We start from the raw sequence: 5,868 nt of genomic DNA, 5'->3' as shown, positions 1-5,868 counted from the left end.
ATCTTTCCTGTACCTTCAGGTACCTTCAAGTACCTTCAGGTACCAGAAGGTGCTCTAAGGTCTTCCCGGAGCCTTCTTTTCTCCAGGTTGAACAACCCCAATTCTCTCAGCTTGTCTCTTCAACTCAAGGCACCTTGATTCCTTCAAAATCATGTTTTCATTTTCGAATGGGTTTTGAATTATATTAGTACAATGTCAGAGACTTACTCAGGACAAATTGAAATCTCATCCAGGCTTCTCATCTCTGCAATGCAACCTGCACATATTGGTGGATCTTTCCTTACCCAGAGACATCAGTGCAACATGGAAAGTGCTCACATCTTTCAGTGAAAGCAGCTTTGATCAAGCAGACATCCACAGGTCTCATTTGGTTTTGCCTGAATCCCTCTTTCCCACAGCAGAAAAGATTGCACTGGAAGTGCCAATCCTGGCTCACTTCCCTGCTGAATTGCAAAAGGCATTTGCTTGTTTTGTTCTTTTTTGTTTGGTTTGTTGGGTTTTTTTTAAATCTCCTTATATTGTCACCTCTTTCCTGTCCTTGATTTTAACTTGATCTCTGTTGCAGCTGGAACAAGAAAGGAATGAATGAAGAGAGAGGAGAAAGTATGTATGGTGGCCATAGCACTCATCATCCAAGTCCTTCCTGCTCCACTGAATAAGTAATGAGAGATGGAGGGAGGATGGGCTGAATATGTCTCAACTCTCTCCTCTTTTGTGGCTCTGGCATATATACACAGTGTCACAACAGGGAATCAAACCTTCATCTCCCATACAAGCACCCTACATAATTTGTTCAACCAATCTGCTGAGGACTTGTCATTGGAAACCTGATTTTTTCTGTTCAGGTCTCTTAACTGTGGACACCTCCAGCCATTTGAGATGCCCCAGCCTGTTCCATCAGACCTCCAGGTGTTAGCTCAGAAGGCCAAGATCTCCCATGTCATACATGTCAGGGGATGCAGATGTCTCAGATACTGTAGTAGATCTCAAATGGCACCAGCAGCCTGTGTGGGGGCAGCTGAATGAAACACCTTGTGTCTATAGCATAGATGTCTACATCTGAGGTAGGTGTTTTGCTTCCCATTAATGTCAACAGAAACCCAGCCAGCACAGTCAATGAAGTGAGTCATCAGACCAAATGTAGGTTTCTGATTTAGGGTGAAGTGAATCATTAGCTGAGATCATTTGCAGAGGCTTTACAGGCAACAGTAAGAGCCTAAAGACCTGACCAGATATAAAAGTATGTGCCACAAGCATCTAAAGGGAGATGAGATGAGCAGCACAACTGTCTCTGGGTTGTAGCCCTTTCCTATCTTCCCCACTGAGCAGAGGACACCTTCTTGCAGCACACAACCACCAACTTCTTGCAGTACCCACCACACAAAATGGGAAGGGGCTACATGAACACATGAGAGCCCAAAGTACTCAGATCCTAGGCTGTACCCAAGGTACCAACACAACATCCACCTTGGGGAATGCACCTTTCCCAGGCTGGGTCCCAGGGAGATCTTGTGCTGGAGCTGGGCTTAGCTGAAGTGAGTCTCATCCTTATGATGTACATGTTCCACCATTCTGGCTTATGGAGAAATAGAAAGTTGTGCATGAAAAGCAAGAGCTGGACCTACAGAGGATCTCAGATAACATAGAATCATACAATAACAGACTGGTTTAGGTTGGAAGGGACCTTAAAGATCATCAAGTTCCAGCCCTCTGCCATGGGCAGGCACACCTCCCACTAGACCAGGTTCCTTCAAGCCTCGTCCAACCTGGCCTTGAACCCTTTTGGGGATGGGACAGCCACAGCTGCTCTGGGCAATAGGGGCCAGTGGTCATTTCTGGCCATCAAAACAATGGATTTATTGTTATTTCAAGGTTCAGGAGGAACAAACAGGCCAGCTTTCAAAAAGGCATTTGGTAGCCTTGACCATGGTCATCTGCTAAGCCACTGGTAGAGACTGGATGGACTCATGATCTGAAACTTCAGCTGTTCTTATGTTCTGGTTTCATATTCTGTCTTACAAGCTTTTCCCCTGCTATTTATTTACCTACTTCAATCCTTGCTTGAACATAGACTTCTCACTAATTAACATCAGGGTTTATCCCGGGTTCTTTGGTCAATGCTGGGCTATTTGTCAACGTTTTGGTCTTTGGCTTCCTATATTCATGTGCTCCAGTTTACTGGTGAAATAAAGCTGTTGCCTCATATCCCTCAGATTTACCCATCTCTCCCATGGCTGCAGGCAGGTGGTTTTGGTAACTAGCTGTGAGTGTAGGACATGATCCTGGAGGTTCTGAGATGGCCACAGACCTTGAAGATTCCCATAATTTTGGCCAAGGTCCAGAAACCATTGGCTGAGAACAGAGAAGGGAAAAGAGAATGAAAAAGAGAAAGAGGGAAAAATGGGTGAGGAAAAGTCCTGCCTGTTACACAGAGCCAGAAGAGAGGAAGGACAAGGTACATTTTGGTCCTGATACCAAGGGAAGGCAGACACATAAAGGCCTGTTTCACTCTAAGTCTCTCATCCTCTGCTTGCAGCAATGCAAACACCTTGTTTGCAGACAAGACCATCCCTTCCCAGCCTGTGCAGTCCCCACCTCCAGAGGTGTGGGTAGGAAGCCACAAATATCCACCAAGTAAGGTTGGAGGCTGTAAGGGTAAGGTAGCAGCAGGGATCCCTGGATGAAGAGGGTGCCATAAGTAGGAAAAATGAATCACCCATCTCACTTCATGGACAGCAAAAACCAGCTAAGTGACCTCCTTAGACTGGATACTAATTTTTCAGCTAAGGAACTAACTTTTACCCCTAAAAGCAGTCTCTTTCCTGACAGATATACCAGGGAGACTGTGCAAACAGTTCTGTAATGTCTCCTTCACCTCTCAGTCTCGTGCTGCACCGTGTGTCCAAACAATCCAGCTCCTCCAATATTTAGGCACTGCACTCATCCTGATTTCACTCAGGTTTAGACTAAACGAATGGCCACCAAAAAGCACTTGGACCTTTCCTGGCTAGGAGGACAGGTAGTTGCAGTACAGCATAAGGTTTGCAGAATGATAAGCATAAAGCAAATTGAGTGTAACTCAGAGCTGGATGATGCTTCACAGTTCCCTCAGATTTCCAGGCTTTGATAGAAGGTGAATATTTATAAATACGATTATTACACTAAAACTTGGGTTTGAGGCTTCCCGTGCAGAGGTAAAAGATTTTAAAAATCCAAACCAGCAGCCCAAAGGAGGGAGCTTCTGCCATCTAGAGGTCATAATTTTCAATTACAACCAAGAGTGGAAAAAGTAAAGCACACTTTTGACTTCTAAATTTACACATGTAAATACAAATGTATATACATAGTAATATACATTTTTTCCAGAAATAAGCTTATATAAGCAAAAACTTGAGCAACTCCCTTTTCTCTATGGACTTGCTACAAGAAATTGCATTTATTGCCTATTTTAGTCTTACTTCAGTATCTCAGTACTGTTTGCCTTAGAAAGGTGCTAGATGAAGCCCATGAGAAAAGAATATTTATTTTTCATTTCCTGACAGAGAAGAAAGTTTTTAGCCAAAGCCACAAAAGAGGGAGGGAAAGCAATAAAGTTTTTCTTTTTTGTTTGTTTGCTTGCTTGTTTGTTTTAAACCTCAGTTTGCATAAGAGAGCCAGTGGCACCATGAGCATCACATTTTTTATGCTTTACACTCAGCCTTTAAAATAGTTCCGTTTCTGTTTAAATAAATAGAAAAGCAGTGCCTTGGTATGTCTTTTCTGCCACACTTGGGCATTATGGTGCAGTTTAAAAATCTTGAGAAAATAATAGCAGAATAATTTTAATTTTTTTTATGGTTTTGTTGCACTGTGCTACACAGATGGCTGAATAATATTAGAGTTTCTTCTGATCTAAAAGGCCATGAAAGTTTAAGCAAAATTCTTTAGAAGGTCAGAATCTGGCTGTCATTGTTGATTTTTTTTTGGGAAAGAGTTTTTGGGGTAGTAGGTGTCATTTTCTAGTCCCCCATGAAATTCTCTCCCATGTTCACACCCACTGCATTCAGGAATGCAAAAGGGATCCCTGGACTCTGGTACTAGAGGAGAAAGTCCAGCAAGTCCATTTTATGACATGGACGCTGTTTTCCCACTTCCATCTCATATGGCTCAAACTTTGCCATCTTACTGGGGTGATAAAAGTCTGACCGTTAAGGAAGCACATCAAAAACTTCTCTTATTTTCACTACTTTTCATTTCTGCACCAAAGTGGCAAAGGAGGAGGCTGAGTCAGATCCAGATTGGGTCTGTGTGGCCCAGCTTTGCATAGAATCAGAGAATCCTTTCTTGGCAAAAGCACACGTTCTAGATAAGATGGCCCAGCACCTTGTCCAGCTCAATTTCAAAAGTGTTCAAAGTCGGGGAATCCACCACTTACCTAGGGAGATTATTCCATTGGATTGTTCTCTGTGTGAAAAATTTTCCTCTCTTCTCCAATGGGAATCTTCCCAAGAGTAATTTGTATCCATCACCCCCCATTTTTCCCATGTGGCTCCTTGTGAAAAGGCAGCCTCCACCTTCTTTGTACTGGAATGTATCTTCAAAACCAGTAAATGGGAGATATTCAGAGGAATATGGTAACAGCATGACAAGGACAAAACAATCCTTTTCCTGGTACCTGGCCTATAGGAGCATCCCCAGCCTGAGGTCAGCATCACTTTGTGAAATCTTTGGATTTGGCATGGCACGAGGCTGTGCTGTCTATCACAGTGTCTAGGAGCTTAGTTGTATTACAACAGGTTGTACCTGCACTACAACAGCTTGTAGCTCCTCTCTGCAGGCCAGACCCCTAACGCAAGGCATGGCAAAGCCTACAGCCCTCAACCCTCAGTGCCTCCATCAACTTGTGCCAGTTTCTGTCTTGCCAGGTAGTCTTTAACAATTTATTCACTGCAATTTTAAAACTTGGAAGTGATGAGGCTTCCACTGTTTCCTTTGGGAAGTCATTCTCAACTTACAGCTACTACCAAAGGAAGATTTTCTTTTCCCCATTCTGCTTTTTAGAAGGGACAATTTCTTAAAGGATTAAACAGCTCTTAAAAATAAATAGCAATTCCTACTTCTGCCATCCATCTGTTCTACAGGCCAGAAAGTAAACAAGCTTTAGCATCAGCATTTTCAAGCACCCAACAACCCATAGAACACGGCACAAAAACTCAGTTGTGCACAACAGGTAGCAAATTGCAGAGGCTGTCATGATACATGTTCTTAGTTATGGCTGTCTGCTAGAAGCAGGAAATAAAAAGCCCCAGATGCCAGAACTTGCAAGCTGAAACCAACATAATACCTGTTTTTAAAGGCTTTAAAGTAAATATTTCCGGGTTTAAAATACCTGAGGGAATTCCATGCCAGATTAGCTCTTGCCTGAGGGACCTCATGGCAGAGTATGCTGAGCCAGTGGTGTACATATTCTTTTATTTCAAGCTGCACTAATTATTTACCTTGTTTTGCAACTTTCTGGCCAGAGACTCCAGCGAAAAGTGTCACTAGGCAGAGCAGAGAGCTTTGTTAGGATGGGAGGGGACCCCGGAGGGATGCAGCAGCTCAGGGGCACTGGGGAGGTGTTGAGAAACCAGTCATCTGAGTGTCACTGCCCTCCACCAAGGAGGCGGAGTGGGAAGCTGGAGCTGGATGTGTAGAGAGGCATGAAGAATCACAAAGTGTTTATTCAAGGTGGGCCCGACTGGCGGGTGCCTTGTGACAAGAGCTATTTTTCAGATGAATGAGCAGCTCTGGCTCCATTCACATGGATATCAGAACAGAGCCATTCGTGCAGAAAGGAGCTTCCCTACAAGGGCTTGTTGTCACATCCAAGGTGCCTGGGGTATGGGT

Source organism: Apus apus, chromosome 3 (assembly GCF_020740795.1).
Source record: "Apus apus isolate bApuApu2 chromosome 3, bApuApu2.pri.cur, whole genome shotgun sequence".
NCBI lineage: Eukaryota > Metazoa > Chordata > Aves > Apodiformes > Apodidae > Apus > Apus apus.
This window is presented reverse-complemented; position numbering follows the sequence as displayed.